The following is a 19,460-nucleotide window of genomic DNA, read 5'->3' as shown; positions in this document are numbered from 1 at the left end:
ATGGCCTCTATGAAGGGCATTATAACATCTTTCAGAAGAACGTGAAGGCAAGCCTGGCTGAGGAAGAGGCATCGCGCTCCTGGGCAAGACCATTGAATGTTTGGTGTTGTCCATTCTCCCCAGGTTAGTTTAATGAAATTCCAACCCAAATCCCAATAGGATGCTTTTGGAACCTGACAGGGTGATTCTAATCTTTATTTGGAAGAATAAAGAGGTGAGAATAGCCAGGAAAGTTTTGAAAAGGCAAAGAAAAAATTTGGTTTACCAGATATACAACATATTATGCAGCAATAGTAGCTAAAATAGTGTGATGCTGGGAGAAGATGGGTAGAAAGAAATGGATAGCCTTAAAATTAACATTAATGTGTACGATATTTTAACCTTTGATTTAAACCAGCATTTCAAATCCAAGGGGAAAGGATAGATTAGTGAATAAATTGTGCTGGGACAGTCCATTAAATACTTGGGAAAAACAGAAAGTTGTATTATATCAGGCTATACACCTAAACCTATTCTAGATTAACTAAAGAGATAAATATTTTATTTATTTATTTATTTAAATAAATCTTTATTGTTCAGATTATTACAGTTGTTCCCCCTTTTTCCCCCCATAGCTCCCCTCCACCCAGTTCCCACCCCACCCTCTGCCCTTACCCCCCCACTGTCCTCATCCATAGGTGTACGCTTTTTGTTGCCGAGTCATACACATGGAAAATGTAGCTATTTCCATCCGCGACGTGTCCCTATGTTTGGCCTCACAGGGCCCGTCTCAGCCTCACAGGGGCCGTCTCAGCCTCCCAGGGTCTGTCTCAGCCTCACAGGGACTCTCTCAGCCTCACTGGGACCGTCTCAGCCTCCCAGGCACCATCTCAGCCTCCCAGGGGCCGTCTCAGCCTCACGGGGGCCAGTGCAGCCTCACAGGGGGCGCCGCATCCCAGGTTGGGGGTGAAGGTGCGAGGCAGAAGCTCCTCTCGCTATCTCTCCTGCTGCTCCCTTGTGTATCGCCGATGTTGGAAGTTTCTGAGAGCAGTCTGCAGGTGCTGGACATCATACTTTAACTGGTCAACATGAAGTTTGGTATTCTGTCTTTTGTTGGGCGGCTCCTTGCTGGACAAAATCTCCAAGCGTTCTTGTTGGCTGAATATCTGGTATAATATCTTGGATTTTAGCCCAAGCCGCTTGCTTGGATTTCGTTTTCTACTAAGTGCACAGACTGCTTGTCTGCCATCTCCTGGCGTCCCATGTGAGACTGGATCTGGTGGACCTGCTTGTGCGATTGCTGGTACAGCGGTTCCATGTTGCCGGCCCAGCCGGGTCTGGTTCCAGCTTCCTCTGAACCTGATTCTGCTTCTTGAGTGTGTCCCTAATGGGTGCGAGGATTTGAAATCTGGTTTGTTGGGTTATGCTGTAAAAGCGCCGGTGGTTCCTTTTGTGCCTCTGGCACAGTTTGGGCGGGGATGTAAGTTGAGTAGGGCGGGGTCTCAGGGAGTCACCAGGGCAGAGCAAACAGCAATGGCGTTTCTGCAACTCCTCTCCTCTCCATGACTCCGCGTCTCCATGTCCCCGAGTGCCAGCAAGCAGCTCCGCGAGAAAGCCACCCTCTCTTTTCGACCCACTGCAAGGCCGTCCCGCCTCTCCCCATAGGGGTCTGGGACCTCAGAATCCTGCCCCAAACAAGCTCAGTGGATTTGAGAGTTTGTAACCCCTTTCAATTGAAAAAAACCACGCATCCAGTTGCAGCTCGCCTGGTGTGCAACTCCGTACTTCTGTTCTTGGTGCCTCTGCATATCCTAGTCAGTCTCAATGCTCTTCTTTCTTTCCTTCCAGTTGTAGAACTTCCACTGGGCCAGCTTTCCCATGGTTCTGAATGATAGCTGTTTTGTCTTATAGTTGGTATTTTCAATGTTGTTGTGGGAGGCAGCACGCACAGGTCTGTACCTTACATCGCCATCTTGGTTCTCCCTAAAGAGATAAATATTAAAAACCTAATTATTTATACAAATTCAACTTCATAAATTATACTGATTCACAAATATAGAAAACGTCTAAAACAAAATTAGAAAGAAAAATATATGAAGATCTTTGCCACAAATTTGATGGATTGAGTTAATTTTCTTAATTTATAAAAAGACATGTAAACTATTAAAACCCCACCAAACCCTTTAGAAAATAAAATACCAGAAACAGCCCTAGCTGGTTTGGCTCAGTGGATAGAGTGTTGGCAGACTGAAAAGTCCCAGGTTCGATCCCGGTCAAGGGCACATGCCTGGGTTGCGGGCTCAATCCCCAGTAGGGGGCATGCAGGAGGCAGCCGATTAATGATTCTCTCTCATCATTGATGTTTCCATCTCTCTCTCCTCCTCTCCCTTCCTCTCTGAAACCAATCCTATATAATAAAAGCCTAATATGCTAAGTGTCCAGTCATCTGGTAGGCCATTCAACCTATCAAAGCATAATATGCTAATGATATGCTAAGGCCGCTCAACTGCTCACTATGATGTGCACTAACCACCAGGGGTTAGGCACTCTGACAAGTATGTTAACTTGCTGCTGGGATCCGGCTGATCAGGACTGAGTGAGATGGGCTGGACATGCCCTGGAGCCCTCCTGTGGTCCCTTCCTGGCTGGTCAACCTCCTGCATCCCTCCCCAGCCCCGATCATGCACTGGTGGGGTCCTTTGGCCTGGCCTGCACCCTCTCACAATCCGGGACCCCTTGGGGGATGTTGGAGAGCCAATTTTAGCCCAATTGAGGAAGGACTGGTTGCTATGATGCAGCTGACCACGAGAAAGCAGACGCTCAATGCAGGAGCTGCCCCCTGGTGGTCAATGCGCTCCCACAGAGGGAGAGCTGCTCAGCCAGAAGCTGGGCTCACTGCTGGCAAGCGCAGTGGTGGTGGCAGGAGCCTCTCCCGCCTCTGCGGCAGTGCTAAGGATGTCTGACTGATGGACATCCCCAGAGGGCTCCTGGACTGGGACAGGGCGCAGGACAGGCTGAGTGGCCCCCTCCCCCCAAGTGCATTAATTTCATGCACCGGGCCTCTAGTAAAGCTATATTTTAAAAAATACCAGGAACAGACAGTCTGTAGGAAAAGTGCAACTGGTTAGTAGATGTGAAAAATGCTCAGCTGTGACTGGTGATCCAACAAATACAAATGAAAATGGTGTACAACGCTGATCTATTAAATTAGCAATGATTACAACATCGTTCTTATTCAGAGTTGATGAAATAGGCACTTTCATACACTTCTGTTGAAGTATACATTGGTACAATCTGATTGGAGAGCAATTTAGCAGTATCTATTCAGAGCCTTTGACATTTCTTTTTGTCCTTGTGATTCCCAGTGCAGGAACCTACTATAACAATGTATTCAGAATTATGGACAGAGATCTAGATCACAGAGTTGTTGGTAATCCTGTAAAATTGGAAAAATGTAAAGGTCCAAAAGATGACTAACTGTTGGATCATGAAGGAACAAAAGTAGTCTTTCAAGGGGAGGGAAGGGAAGGAGGGAATTCTGGGGAGAAAGGGGAGCTCGGGTGGTATTAGGGGTGTGTGAAAGTTCAGTGTGGCCAATTTGGAGACCGAATGTAGTGTGCTTGGTCATGGTCGATGTGAGGCATATAGAGAGCATAAGAGGAAGGGAGGTTCAGTAGCTCTTGTATAGTTGTCTATTCTCCTCATGAGAATTTAAGCTATAGGGATTCTGTGTTGGTCGTCTTTATATCTTCCCAAGTTTCTATTAGGTGCTTAATGAATATGTTAGTTAATAAGTACATAGATTTTTTTCAGAAGTTGAGTGGCTTTGAGTTCCATGTCACTGAATTGTGTTACTCCATAGCCAATGAAAACCCAGCAACGTTTCTGAGGGAGAAAATTAATAAAGACTCTTCCTAGCTAACTTGATTGATTCATTTTTATGATGTGCATTAAATGATATTTTAAAAGACTTATTTGGGCTTCAGTCAACAGGGGGTGCACCTATGCTGGAAATTCTAATATTAATGAAGACTAACACTTGTTTATTGATCTATGGCTTTTAAATTCTGTTTATTATCTCCTTTGTGTCCCTCTTTATTGCTCAAAAAACAACAACAATTTTTTGTTTCTCACTCCCACACACATACGCTAGTATTAGATAAGTAAAGCCTCAAAACCACCAGTTATAAGATTGAGTCTTAAAAAGTGTTAATTTAATATTGCCATTTATTATAGGTGTTAAAAGTAAGTGTGACATTTTAAAGAAATCGGTGCCATGTGGAGAAGAGTTTAACTTAAATTGTCCTTATCATTTACTCAGGACAAATTTTTCATCAGAATAGGGGAGAAAGTACTAAAAAAATGGAGGTGATAGTTCAATGCTTCATGTGGACATTAATAGTATAATTGGAACAAGAATATTAGTAACCTTTAGAGAAAGGATACCTCATAAAGCACTCATTAAAAGGAAGGAATTGGTTATTGGAATATTATATTTCTCAAAGATTTGCCATGAAACAGAATTAATAAAATGCTATGGTTTATTGAAATTAAAAAACAAACAAACCAAAAACGAGATGTATAGAAGAGCAGAAGGGAAAGTAAATGAGGTTTGTATATAGTATTTTTGGTACAAAAAGGAATTTTAATGACATATTGTACTAGAATAATAAGTCTTGAGATAAAAACATTAAAAAATAGGAATCAGCATTTAATAGAATACAAATGAGCAGTTATAGAATTCAGGAAAGCGTAATCTGAATAGAATCAGAGAGGTATGTGTGTATGAGTGTGTGTGTGTGTGTGTGTGTGTGTGTGGTGGAGTTTGGAAACTTGGAGATGTCTAAATTCCATTAGACAATGTTATTCTCTTTTGAAATGGGACATAGGGAGCACCAGGGGTCTTTTCCCTTTCAATTTCTTTAAAATGTTTATAAAGTGGCTTATAACAAAGGACAATATCAGCTATAAAAATGATCACAGAGATAAATCAAATTTAATCAAAAGTTTAAAAACTTTTATACAAGGAAAAATAGTGAAACTAAAATAAAAAGAAAAGCACCATGTGGAACTAAAAGGCAAAGACGCTCAAAAGAGATTATAAAGATATTTCAACACTATGCTGGTCATGGATACCATACTTATAAAAAGTCACACAGACAACCTCAAATTATGTTTCTACAAAGACGTAGCAATGGTACTAAATATAGGAAAGCATAGGTTGCAATAATAATATAAAATAACTCAAGATAAAACATTGTAAGTGAAATAAGTGCTTAGTTATACAAAAATAAACAATATAAACTTAAGATATAATACTTTTGAATTTACATGCACCAGATAACATAGCAACAAAACACAGAAAGCAAAGAATGCCATAACTTCATGTAAAAACTAACAAAAATCACCCGAGCCGGTTTGGCTCAGTGGATAGAGCGTCGGTCTGGGGACTGAAGGGTCCCAGGTTTGATTTCGGTCAAGGGCATGTACCTGGGTTGCAGGCACATCCCCAGTAGGGGGTGTGCAGGAGGCAGCTGACTGATGTTTCTCTCTCATTGATGTTTCTAACTCTCTATCCCTCTCCCTTCCTCTCTGTAAAAAATCAATAAAACATATTTTTTAAAAATACTAGACAAAAATGTAAGGACATGAGTCACACAAATGCAGTATTATGGATTTCATCTCTCTGTGCGGGACATGTTCAATCCTATTTTAAATGCAGGAAAATTAACTCAACAGTTTATTGTGGATTCCTATTCAAAAATGGAGGCCAATCGGATAAATTTCATCAAAGCAAACCAATCTAAGTTGAGAGTTGAAAAATATAGTGGTTTGATGGATTATCTCAAATCTAGATCTGAAAATGACAATGTGCCAATTGGTGAAATGATAATACTTCCATCATCTTTTGAGGGTAGTCCCAGAAATATGCAGCAGCGATATCAGGATGCTATGGCAATTGTAACGAAGTATGGCAAGCCCGATTTATTCATAACCATGACATGCAACCCCAAATGGGCAGATATTGCAAACAATTTACAACGCTTCCAAAAGTTGAAAACAGACCCGACTTGGTAGCCAGAGTTTTTAATATTAAGCTGAATGCTCTTTTAAATGATATCTGTAAATTCCATTTATTTGGCAAAGTAATAGCTAAAATTCATGTCATTGAATTTCAGAAACATGGTCTGCCTCACGCTCACATATTATTGATACTAGATAGTGAGTCCAAATTACGTTCCTCTAATTAATTCCCTCTCAATGTGCATGAATTTTGTGCACCAGGCCACTAGTTTTAAAATAACCTCCTAAAGAACAACTGGGACAATGAAAAATAAAAACTCAGCAAATGACAACTTACAAATAAGAATAATACACGTATCAAAATAATGCTTAGATGGATGTGAGGGCAATCTGGCTGCGACATCTGTCACCCCATTGATCACCAGGGTTGATTCAGCTGATCTGGCTGGCTAAGCGGGTGCCCCCTTCCTCCCTCACCGATCCATGTGCATCCCTCCCGGAGCTGCACACTTGGTCGAAGAGGACGACCTTCCCCCCTGAGGAGAGGACCGGTCTTCGGTCAAGGGTATACGAGTAGCTGCGCTCCCCTGCTAGAACCTCCAAACAAGCTCTCAAAATAATGCTTAGAGAAAATATTAATAAAAACTTTAAATATTTTATTGTTAAAATTAAAAAAGAAAGTAAATAAATTATTCAACTTAATATCTTAGAGAAGAAAAAACACAATGTAATAAATAAAAGGATAAAGTCATAAATTGGAAAGCAAAAATTAAAACCCACAAAACAAATGCTGATTCCTTAAAACTTTCACAACATAGACCAAATTCTGGGATTTAAATCAAGAAAAATGAACAAAGAACATATAAAAATAGAAATTAGAAAAGAAATAGAAGCCCTATTAAAATAAAAAGTATAAGAAACAAATACCTATAAGTATGCTACTATATTTGTAATTCTCAGAGAAATGGGTAATTTCATAAAAAATAAAAATTCCTAAAATTGATGGAAGGCAAAGTAAATATTTAGAGATTGATGAGAGGAAAAAACCAGAAAGTCATCAAAGAACTATTCCAATTTCAATAAAAAAGGCTCTGAATCAGAGTGAATTTTAGAAATATTTTAAGAAATAGGTGATACTGTGTTACAAAGAGTGTTACTGATGGAGAAACACTAAATACAGATCTGATAAGAATAAATACCCCAACTGATTAGTCAATGTCATGAATATAGATAGGGAAATCTGAAATAAAACCCACGAAAGGGGCATTGCATTACAGAGTAAAATATATTCCTGAAATTCAAGGGTGGTTCAATGACAAAGTCTTATATGACATGAATGAAAATAAAATAAAAATCTCTATATGGTTGCTCATTTCCATAGATACTAAAAAAGTAATTTGAAAAAATTCAACACATTTCAACAACACATTTTTTAAAAAAGTATACTTTATTAATATATTATGAAAAAATTCAGCACATTCCAACTACACATTTTTTAAAGTATACTTTATTAATATACTAGAGGCCCAGTGCACAAAACTTTGTGCACTTGGGTAGGGGGCGGGGGTCCCTCAGCCCGGCCTGTGCCCTCTTGCAGTCTGGGACCCCTCATGGGATGACCACCTGCTGGCTTAGGCCTGCTCCCCAGGGGATTGGGCCTAAGCTGGCAATCAGACATCCCTCTGGCAGCCCGGGCAGCCCTCGGGGGATGTCCACTTGCCAGCGGGGAGCAGACCTAAGCTGTAGTCAGACATCCTTAGTGCTGCTGAGGAGGCAGGAGAAGCTCCCACCACCACCGCTGCTGTACTGGCAGCTGTCAGCCTGGCTTGTGGCTGAGCAGAGCTCCTGCTATGGGAGCACACTGACCACCAGGGGACAGCTCCTGCATTGAGCGTCTGGCCCCTGGTGGTCAGTGTGTGTCATAGTGACCAGTCATTCCCAGTCATTCTGCTGTTAGGGTCAGTTTGCATATTACCCTAACAGTAGGTAATCATTTCCTTTTGAACAGAAACAAAAGGCATATATTGGCAATATTAAAAATATTTCTGCCTTTTTGCTCCATAATTCCACATCTGAGAAAAAGCATAGTACACAAGAGGGTAAGGAATGTTGAGATGGAAGTTCTAGGTGTGACTGCTGATTTTAATACTTTCAAACTGAGTGATTCCAGCAGAGTTGTTCACTTTCCCTCTGCTCCTCAGTTTCCTCATTTGCAAAGTTGGGATTCTCACATGCTTCTCAGAATCCTAGTGAGGGTTAAACGCACCAAACTACGTGCATACACGGGAAAGCCCGTTGCCAGGGCACTTGGTACCTTTGCCCAAGAGCGCCAGTCTCCTCATCTGTAACATGGGGATTATAATACCTATTTCACAAGCTTGTTGGGATACTGAAATATTGGGATATTGCATTCATTCATTCATTCATTCAACCACCAGGGTCCAGTAGTTACAGGGCGCTGTAACCACACCGGGGTGCTGGCCACATTGGGCTGGGCCAGGCAAGCCCAATCGGGCATTCTGTGTCCACCTGGAGTGAGCCCAGGGACAGGACTGTCCTCGGATGCTTGTGCACGGGTCTCAACAGACATCCACACACTGGAATTCGCGGTCTGACTGGTGCAGGCCACACTCTGCCCTCAAGGGGGACTTGAGGTTGGCATCTCCTTTCTGTGCCCTGGGCATAGAACAGGGGCTCCAATGGACATTCCACCCGTTGGGTGGCTGGATGAATGTGTGCAGAAAGGTTTGCAGGAGGGTCATTGGTTTAAATGGATAATCTGACGTCACCCGAACATCCAATACCAGAAGAGTGACAGGCCCATGGTGTTGTAGTCACTCAGAAGGATCCTGAAAGACAGGAACATATTAAATGTAATATTACGTGGGGAACAAAACTGGAAAACAAAAGTGCAGACACGTCGCAATGACAACTACGCATACATCCACAGTGAGAGCAGATATTGACAAACCAACGTTTTATTATGGGTGGGGGTCCTGGGGGAATGTAAAAGATCCCTTTAATGATTGGAAAATATTATGTGAGCAATAAAATGAAAATAAGGAGAAAGAAAATGGCTACTGTGCAGAGAGGGAAAAATAGGTGATTTTCTTTAATTTTTTAAAAAACATGTTTTTATTGATGAGAGAGAGAGAAAGAAACAACTATGAGAAAGAAATATCTATTGGCTGCCTCCTGCACGCTCCCTACTGGGGGTTGAGCCTGCAACCGGAGCCTGTGCCCTGACAGGGAATTGAACCAGTGGCCTCTCGGTGCATGGGATGATGCTCAGCCAACCGAGCCACATCAGCCAGGGGTTCCTTAATTTTTTTGTTTTGTTGTTGAAGGGTAACTTACGAAGAGCACACTGCACTTATGTGTACAGTCAGTGAATTTTTACACATTCACGCATGTGCTTAAACTCCACCCAGATCAATTCGTAGGGCAATTAAAAATAGGTGATTTTAAAGGGAAAAATAGTTTTGGTGGATATTGTGAGGGTGGACGGTAATAACAAAAGATAAATGTCAAGACGTGGGAAACCAGCAGAGAAACTGAGCCCATTTGTGGATGGAGTTCAGAAGTTGGCAGATTTCCCCAGGCAAACGATGTGAGCAGACTCCCCCCAACCCCCTTTTACACTAAAAGCCCGCTAAATGGAAGCAAATCACTTTAGAATGATTACATGAAATATGCATAACTACAGAGCTGACCCCACCAACATCATGTGCAGAAGCTCAGTTTTATAAACAAGGCAACGAAGAAAAACCCGACTGGAAATGGGGCTCCAGCAGCTTCCCCCTCCAGCAAAGGGCTGGGCAGAGCGAGGAGGGTCCCAGAAGCAATGTGCAAACTGGGGCGCTCTGCCTGCCTCTCTTCCTGCCTTCCTCCTTCCCTTGCTTTCCTCCAAAATGTGAACCCACATGGCTACATTCCTCTCACAGCATCCTAACCCCCAAACCACAGACGCTGACACCCTCTGCAGTTTCACAGCTTTCTTTCCAGTGGGTAGTTGATCCGGAGTGTTGCTGGGCTGTCTTATCTTCCCTTCTCTACTCAGGCTCCTGAATTGCTGCAGCCCGTCCTCACCTCTCCGAGACAGGAGACAGGCACGAAGCTTGGAGCTGGACCGAGCAAGGCCCCCGTCGGTGTGGTGTGGGCGTTGAATGGCTGCTCATGAGGCAGCATGAGTCACTGGGATGGAGGGGGAGTGAGGAGGAGGGTGAGGATGGCAGGGCCCTGGCTCCCGGGGAGACGTGCGCAGGTCGGGCATCCTGACGTCAGGCCTGAAGCCAGCCTTTAAAAATAGTGAGGCTCCTCTGTGAATCTAAAGCAGTGGTTCTCAACCTTCCTAAAGCCGCGACCCTTTAATACAGCTCCTCATGTTGTGGTGACCCCCAACCATAAAATTATTTTTGTTGCTACCTCATAACTGTAATTTTGCTACTGTTATGAATCGTCATGTAAATATCTGACATGCAGGATGTATTTTCATTGTTACAAATTGAACATAATTAAAGCATAGTGATTCATCACAAAAACAATGTGTAATTATATGTGTGTTTTCCGATGGTCTTAGGCGACCCCTGTGAAAGGGTCGTTTGACTCCCAAAGGGGTCGCGACCCACAGGTTGAGAACCGCTGGTCTAAAGGCTTCGATGGGAGGCAAAAACCTACACGGAGGACGGAAGCTTATATTGCTTCATAAAAGTAATCCACACTCAACCTCATGGCAAGCACGCGTGACACGTCCACATAGACTCAGGAGTGCACTAAGTATTCAGAACAACTACAGAAAGGGCTTAGGGAAGAGTGGCCTGTGAGGGGACCTGGCTCCCTTGCCCAGTGCAGTAACCTGGGCAGGTGGGGGGATCGGCTCTGCTTTAGGACAAATAGCACAGGTCTCCGGTGGGTCCTTACAGGAAAGCATTCAGGACCGGATATCAAATCAGGGTCCGACAGCAGGCCCTTCAGCATGGCTGACCCGGTGGAGTGAACCCCAGAGAAAGTGGACTCAGTCAGCCCTGGTTACATAAGCCGGAACGTGACTGGCGCAGCCTGCTTAATTCATGGGCACCGGATCCAACCTCACTTCAGCACTCCCAGCTTTAATGAATTTAATTGTTTTTCTCCACTTGATGGAAAATGGAAATATATTAATTAAGTTCTCCACATACCCCCTTTCTGGGAAGCTGTGAATCTCTCTGATGAGGTGGTGGAAGTCTTTAGTGAGTCACTCAATGCAAGCACATAATCACAAAAATCATGTTTAAACATTTCCAAAGCTGGACACACAGCTGACATTTAATAAATACCAAATACCTATTCGGAGCACATTAGTAGTTCTAAATTCAAATCAATTCTGTAATATTAATAATAAAAATAATCACCTGCGGAAATTAGATTTTTTGTTTTCTTTTGGTGATTCACAAGCTTGCGGTAATAAGTGTAAAAATAGGATTTGCCTCCTGAATAAAAATGTTCTATTTATAAGAACCAAGCAAGGCCAATAATTAAACATGTACTTCTTCAAAGTATAGTTTTTAATCTTAGTCTTTTTATAAAGGTAGCTCTAATTTTTAAAAAAATGATAAGGAGTACAGGAAGCTGGAGAGTCTATTTAAAAAAATAATTTGAAGCAACTTAGTAACAAGAACAAACAAGCAAATTTCAGTTTCTGCTGTTATACTTCATTATTATCAGGCTGCTGCCATAACTTGTCAGATGAAGCTGGAAACTGTAGTTTTAATGAGGCACACATAATTTTTCCTGGTTTGTTTCGTGTACATTTTATCCACGTGACAAAACATCAGTGGAGACTTACATGTTTTACCAGCAAAGGGGCACAGCAAATAAGCAGGTTTCATTTCTCCCCTTGCACTTCGTACTACCAAGGAGTTGCAAGGAGGGACAGCCACAAGTATCATTTTGTGCTGTTAGGTACCGTTCTAATAATTTATATCAATAGACCTAACACACTCTTTCAGAAGAATCCAGCTGCAGAGTGGCACAAATACAGAAAGGATTACAAAATGAAAAGAGTATGAAACTTACTCTGATAAGACTTTTGATTGCATTTTGTGGATATGAAAAATGGTAAAGAACCTGACTACGTAACTGGACATTATGACCCTAATTCTCTAATCACCACAAAGTTAATTTCTAGTGGTCGAGGGGAATGAAAAAGATAACTGTATTTTCAAATGAAATCTCATAACTTCTCAGAGGGGAGCCACATTTGGTGTCTCCCTGCTCTTTCCTCCTAAAAGGATTCAGAAGCACAGAATGTAATAAATAGGCAGTTGTTACACTGAAACAATCGGAGTCTGCAATGACTTAGAATCATTTAAAAAGGAAATATTTTTAAGAACAGTCTTGCATTTTTTCCCAAGGTATTCCGAAAAATTAATTGTATATAGTAGGTAAAAAATTTCAGCTCTTAAGATTGCTAAAGAATAAGTAACAAGGATATGGGCTCAGGATAAATAAGTTCAGTTTCCCACCTGTATGACAGAGTAATACTTTTACCTTCATGATGATGAAATAGTCATTTCTAATATTTTAAAAGACATGCTTTAGAAGAAAATAACCTAATCCAGAAACTCTGCAATGTAGTATTCACAACGTCTGATATACAATTAAAAATTACCTGATGTAATGAAACAAGCACAGAGTCAATAGAAGAAGACAGATGCTGTCCTGATATTGGAATAAGCCAGAAAGTTCTTTAATATAACAACGATTAGTATGCTAAAGACAACAGAGACAAACGTGGGCCAAATGGGTAGTGCCACGACCTGCACAGTGAGGTTAAGGATCTGAAGAAGGGGCTGACGCACAAACGAAAATGCTATACAGGAAATACGAATTTAGAAGGCATGGGGAGCCAGGTGGAACCTCCTTCATGAAGAGGAACTTTGAATACACATTTGCCCTTTAGCAATGTGTACAGGCAGATCAAAGGTAAAGTTTAGTAAACAATGTAAGGATTATCAGGTCAGGAAATAAGGCCAAGAATGAGACAGGCAATAGTGGTTATGCTCAGAGGCAAATGTAGGGAGATCCAATGAAAGGGACTGAGTTCTTTCATGTCCTTTTAAAATTGCTGCCAGGCATCTAAGGAATTAGTCTGTAAGTTTGCCTGGGGCTTCTGCTATTTGAGGCCAGGAGTAGTTTTCGGCCTGTAGGTACAGGTTGAGGCTCCAGGTGAAAGGTTGGTCAGTTCCTCCAGCGGCTTTATGTTGGAGTTTGATGTTCCTTGCAGGAATCCACAAGGGCTTGGAGGAGTTTTCTGGAAATACATAAGCATATTCTCGACCAAAGGTTAATAAAGGGTTGGGACCCTTCCATAAACCAGACTGAGGACTTTTTCATTTGATCAAGACTTTTTTTCTTTTGGCTTATTATGACACTAGAGGCCTGGTGCACAAAAATTTGTGCACTCAGGAGGGTCCCTCAGCTTGGCCTGTGCCCTCTCGCAATCTGGGACCCCTCGGGGAATGACCACCTGCTGGCTTAGGCCCGCTCTCCGGGGGATTGGGCCTAAGCTGGCAATCAGACATCCCTCTGGCAGCCCGGGAGCCCTCAGGGGATGTGCACTTGCCAGTGGGGAGCAGGCCTAGCTGCAGTCAGACATCCTTCGTGCTGCTGAGGAGGCGGGAGAGGCTCCCACCACCACCGCTGTACTGGCAGCCATCAGCCTGGCTTGTGGCTGAGCAGAGCTCCCCCTGTGGGAGCACACTGACCACCAAGGGGCAGCTCCTGCATTAAGCGTCTGCCCCCTGGTGGTCAGTGTGTGTCATAGTGACCAGTGATTCCCAGTCGCTCTGCTGTTAGGGTCAATTTGCATATTACCCTTTTATTATATAGGATTAGTGTAGCTTTATTGGTGTCTTGCCATTAGCGTTACAAGTGAAAAAGTTTAAGGTAATTAAGGCTTGGTGTAGTCTACCTACAGGAGATTTCTCCAGCATCACTATTCCCCCTTTTGTTTTTCAAGTTGGGAGTTTTAGCGGCTGATGTGGGCGTTCTATAATTGCTTGTCCTTGGGAATTGTATGGTATTCCCATAATGTGCTGATTTTTCCATTTTGTATAAAATTGCTGGGAATGACAGCTTGTGTATGCAGGTCCATTATTAATTTTAATAATTTTTGGAATTCCCATGGTGGCAAAAGCAGCTAGGCAATGATTAGTGACTTTTTTCGCCATTTCTCCTGTAGATGCAGTGGCCCGTAGGACTTTTGAAAAGGTATCTACAGAGACATGTAATACCCCAAGGCGTTCAAAAGGAGTATAATGTGTTACATTTATTTGCTAGATATGGTCCCTTATCAATCCTCAAAGGTTAATTCCTGTATTAGGCCCTTGAGGCAGAGGTAACACACAAGTGGGACATTCCTTGATAATCTGTTTTGCCTGCTGTTGAGTGATTGAGAATTGTTTAGACAACATTTTGGCAGGCTGATGTAAAAGCTGATGAGATTCTGTGGCCTGTTGTAACACAGCAACCAACTGATCGGCATATGCATTTCCTTTTGGTAAAGGACCAGGCAGGATGGTATGAGCCCTGATATGAGTAATATAAAAGGGATATTGTCTTTGCTGTACAATTTGCGGCATCCATTTAAATAGTATAAATAGACTTTGGCCACTGAGCCATTTTAATCGAGCAGTCTCAATCCTGTTCACCAGGCCAGCAGCATAGGCAGAATCAGAAATCATACTGAGAGGCTCTTGGAGATCCTACAGTGCAGCCTTGATAGCTTCTAATCCAATTCTTTGCACAGAAGTGTGACTGGTCTGGGTGACTTGGTCTGCATTTACTGTGTGATAAGCAGCTTTGCCATTGCAGGAGATGTCAGTAAAAACAGTTAATGCTCCAGGAATAGGTTCCTGCCTAGTATTTTTTGGTATAATAATAGGGGTGTAATATAAAAATTGTAGTAATTTGTTTTTTAGTAGGTGACAACTAAGTTTCCCTGAATATCCACTTAGTTTAATCTGTCAATTTATATTAGTTTGAAATAAGGTTTATTTTCTAGTTTCATTTGTCTTTGGGTGTGGACAGCAAATGACACTAATTGGATTTCTGCTATTTAGAGATTTTTAGATAAGGTCTTAACTAATTAATGTCCCCTAATAATTCCTAAATGTCCTTTAAGGTTTTAAGGCAATCCTTTCGTACTTTTACCTTTTGAGGCCTAATACATTGACTTTTAATTACTAGTACAGTTTCTAGATATTTGAAGGGTATTATTTTCTCCACCTTTTGTAGAGCAATCTTTAAGCCCCATTCAGGGATTCTCTTTTCTAATTGTGTAAACATTGCTAAAGTTTGCTTTTCCTATAGGCTTGCCACAAATCACTACATTAAAGACTTTTACTTTTTTTCAAACAGAACAACCAACTTGGTTGCCTTTCAGAAAAATAGGTAGGAGAGAGACTTGCTGGCCAATACTGCAATGTATACACCTCAAGTAAAAGTAACTTTCTTTTTACTTATGGTGTCTCATTAATGGTGAGATTTAATGCTTGAATAATAATTTTTAGTTTTCTCTGTAAATAGTAGTGGAAGAGATTTTGAAATTTCTTCTTATTAAACTTAAATTTACTTCTAAACAGCATTCTTTTTAGCTAGTGCTCATTTGCCCATGTATGCAAATTTTACTTTGAACTTTGTTAGAACCAATTGCTTATAAAGTATTGTCTTCTCATGTAAATGAGTTTATATGAGACCTTGATTATATTGTGAAAAGCTAACTTATTAAGTAATTAAAGTAGGCACCTTTATTGAAAAAGCAAAGTAAGCAAACTTATATATTTGATACATGAAGTACAGATGCCACCCCACCCTCCAGCCAATCTGAAGAGCAGGCTGGGTGGGGGTCTGGGGCATTATGTATGCTCCTTGTTTTGAAATTCCATTGCTGAATATTCTGATTTCCTGCCAAGCTTAGAGGCTGAAACCTCTATAACATTTAAAATACATATATATAAATAGAACACAGTTATTAATTTTTATTTGACAAAGTTTCCCACGTGATTGCAAGTATATTAGATCAGCCTAATTTACTTCAAAAATATTTCTTTTAAGAAGAGAGAATAAATCCTTGAATCATCCCAGGGCCTTTGAAATGTCCCAAAGCTATCTCTCAGTTAAAGTCTTGAAATTTAACTTGGAAAGACTATCAAATATACATACTCCAAAGATTATATTACACATTTTTTGTAATTATTCTAAAAGACATCAATTAAATTTAAACCAGTTTTAATATTAAAAATTTGGTTTGAACCATAGAATTAATCCTCCTTTTTAATCAGGTAATAAAATATTATATACTAGGTTTAAATTTTACCACATGTAGTACACAGACATACATACACATTAAGACTACAATATATTTTGAGCTACTAATTTTTCAGAGAAAACACAAGAATTATTTTTCTCAAAAATGAATTTCTATACTTTATGTATTCTGTTATTACAATCATATAATTTCTCCCAAGTTAGTTTGAACTTTTAATTTTTAGAAGCCTCAAATTTTAGGTGGCAAGTTAAATATTAAGTATTTCTCAGATTAGTAATATAGTCATATTTTTAAGGATATATTTTAAATAAAATACAAGGCATATTCAGTTAATAGATTCAAATCTATCCTCTAGATTTTTCTTATGAGGCAAACTCAGATTAATATTTTAGTATCCTGTTACTTCAAAATACCTAGATATTTAATATTTTTTATTATTTAATTCAGTAAATTCCAAAGTTTTAAGTTACCAAACTTAAAACTATGTTTAGGCATATATAATTACCACTGAAAAAGATTTACCACATACCCTTCATTTTAGTTATATACATGTTTTGCCTTAACAACTTTGAGATTTTAAAGCCAATTATTATTATCCAAGGCATTTTCCTTGGCAAATTCTGTAACAGAGATAACTCACTGGCTTTCAGTGGCTTTAATGTTAAAGTATTATTTTATTTCACTTTTCTTTATACAAACAGGAGTACCCCTGGGACCTGGGAGTCAATCTTGGAATGCAAATTTATTATTTATTATTATTCAAAAACTGCCCATTATTATGGAAACACTAATCTTGTTGCCCAAATTCAGCCTGTATATTTTCCTTGTGTCATTTTCACCATCTTCCAAGAAAAACAGTCTCGGGCCTGTTCTATAGCATCTGTGAAGAGATGGGGCGTAGGCCAAGAGGCCACCCAAAATTGGGTGGGGCGCGCCTTCTCTTAAACTAGCCTCTTCCTCTCCACCAGTATAGAAGTCCTGGACACGTTTCCAAATGGTAAGAAATGGCTTATTTATTCAAATTTCAAAAAACATGGCAAAAATGAGACTTTTAAGAATGCCCCCGAGAGCGGGCTCCCACTTTACAGCATCACAATAAAGGCGACAGGCAAGAGACCTAGTCATTAATGGACGGGGGTCTTTTTTAGTTACCTCCCTTTGTCTAGGAGAATCTTTCTAGGACCTGTTCTATCAGCCGTGTGTACCTCTCATATTCTATCTTTCCCCATCCCCACATTCTGTTTGCTCTGGGGAAATTCAGCGATGGCCTGGCCACCTACTGTTTCTTTTCTATGAAGATAAATCAGAGGCACGCTTAATGGACTAACAATACACAAATTAAACAACAAAGACAGATAAACAACAATAAGCAGACAAGTGGACAAGACTTAATAAATCAGAGTTCTTTTCATGGATCTTTCAGACGTTTTAAAATGCCTGGGACTTGCAGCCAGAATGCAGCCCAGTGAACACCCACAAACAGCTGTTGCTCACAGATTTCATCATATTCTGCTCTCCATAGCATTGACTGGTGTCTAAAGTCATTTTAGCTAAAACCTGCCAGTCCCAAGGTGTCATATGGTGATTTTCAGACACAGCATTAAGGAGTCCTTTCTTTGAGTGGACTGTTAGCCCCATTTTCTCTAGTTGATGAGCCTTCCCACCCAGAGGTGGAGGGTCAGGCGCTTTACAGGCTCTGCCTTAGGAGGAGGAGGGGGCGGTGATAAATCCTGGCGTTGTGTAGACTTTTGATCCTCACTATGAAGTGGGCAATATACAGCTTGAACAAGAGCCCACATAGTGAAAGATGACAAGGGCACTCGTTTTCCTTGAGCCTGATTTCTCCTTAAATTCCTACCTACTTGTTTCCAGAGATCAAGGTCTAATGTTCTAGCATCGGGGAACCAAGGATTATACTCTATGATAATATGCAGAAACTGTAAGAGAATGCTTTCTGACACTTTAATTCCTTTATCCTTGAGCATGCAAGCTACAAGTACACAATAATGTTTTTGCCTTTTACTCAAATTCTTCCCCCTTATAACCTGGCTGATTCCAGAAACGTCCCCGTCCCCTTACGGTCGCAACTCTGAAGCTGGCACGGGCTTTGTTCGCCGGTGAGTTTCCACCTTTCCTTTTTTCACTTTGTTTTTCGCTCCGGCAAATCTTCTTCTCAGGTCCCTGTTCGAGGTGCCAATTGCCACAACCTGCACGGCGAGATCCAGGATCTGAAGGAGGGGCCAACACACAAATGAAAATGCTATACAGGAAATATGAATTTAGAAGGCATGGGGGGCCAGGTGGAACCTCCTTCATGAAGAGGAATGCCGAGACTGTTCTGTCTCCTTTTATTTACTTTGAATACTCATTTACCCTTTAGCAATGCGTACAGGCAGATCAAAGGTAAAATTTAGTAAACAATGTAAGGATTATCAGGTCAGGAAATAGCCTCGAGCCATTGCAATCACAGCAGGTCTCGTGCTGATATTCAGCCCTGCTGAATATCAAAGTCCATTGGCCTTCCAGTGTCTCTTTTTGATGCTAACTGCTGCTTGCTTTAGCCTCTGGCAGGGTAGGAATATGAAATATTTAAAAATGAACTAGAATATATCAAAATCTTATATGGCCCTGGCCAGGTAGCTCAGTTGGTTAGAGCATTGTCCCTACATACCAAGGTTATGGGTTTAATCTCTGATCAGGGCACATACAAGAAACAACCAATAAATGCATAAATAAGTGGAACAACAAATTGATGTTTCTGTCTGTCTGTCTCTTTCTTCTTCTCTCTCTCAGATTAATGTTAAAAAACAGCTGATCGCACTGGCTCTGGCCTCCACACCGCTGAGCAGTGCCACGTGGCCCTCCAGGTCTTGCTCCTCTCCTGAGGAATGATGTCATGAGGGTTTTGTAGCTGTACCCTATGGATCGAGGCACTGCACTCTCTGTAAATTATAGCTCAATAAAAAAAGACCAAGAGCCTGGCCAGTGTGGCTCAGTGGTTGAGCATGGACACATGAACCAGGAGGTCACAGTTGGATTCCTTGTTAGGGCACACGCCTGGGTTTTGAGCTCCAACTCTAGTGTGGAGTGTCCAGGAGGCAGTCGATCAAATGAGTCTCTGTCATCATTTATGTATCTATCTCTCTCC

This window comes from Myotis nattereri, assembly GCF_964212035.1.
Source record: "Myotis nattereri genome assembly, chromosome: 8".
Lineage (NCBI taxonomy): Eukaryota > Metazoa > Chordata > Mammalia > Chiroptera > Vespertilionidae > Myotis > Myotis nattereri.
This window is presented reverse-complemented; position numbering follows the sequence as displayed.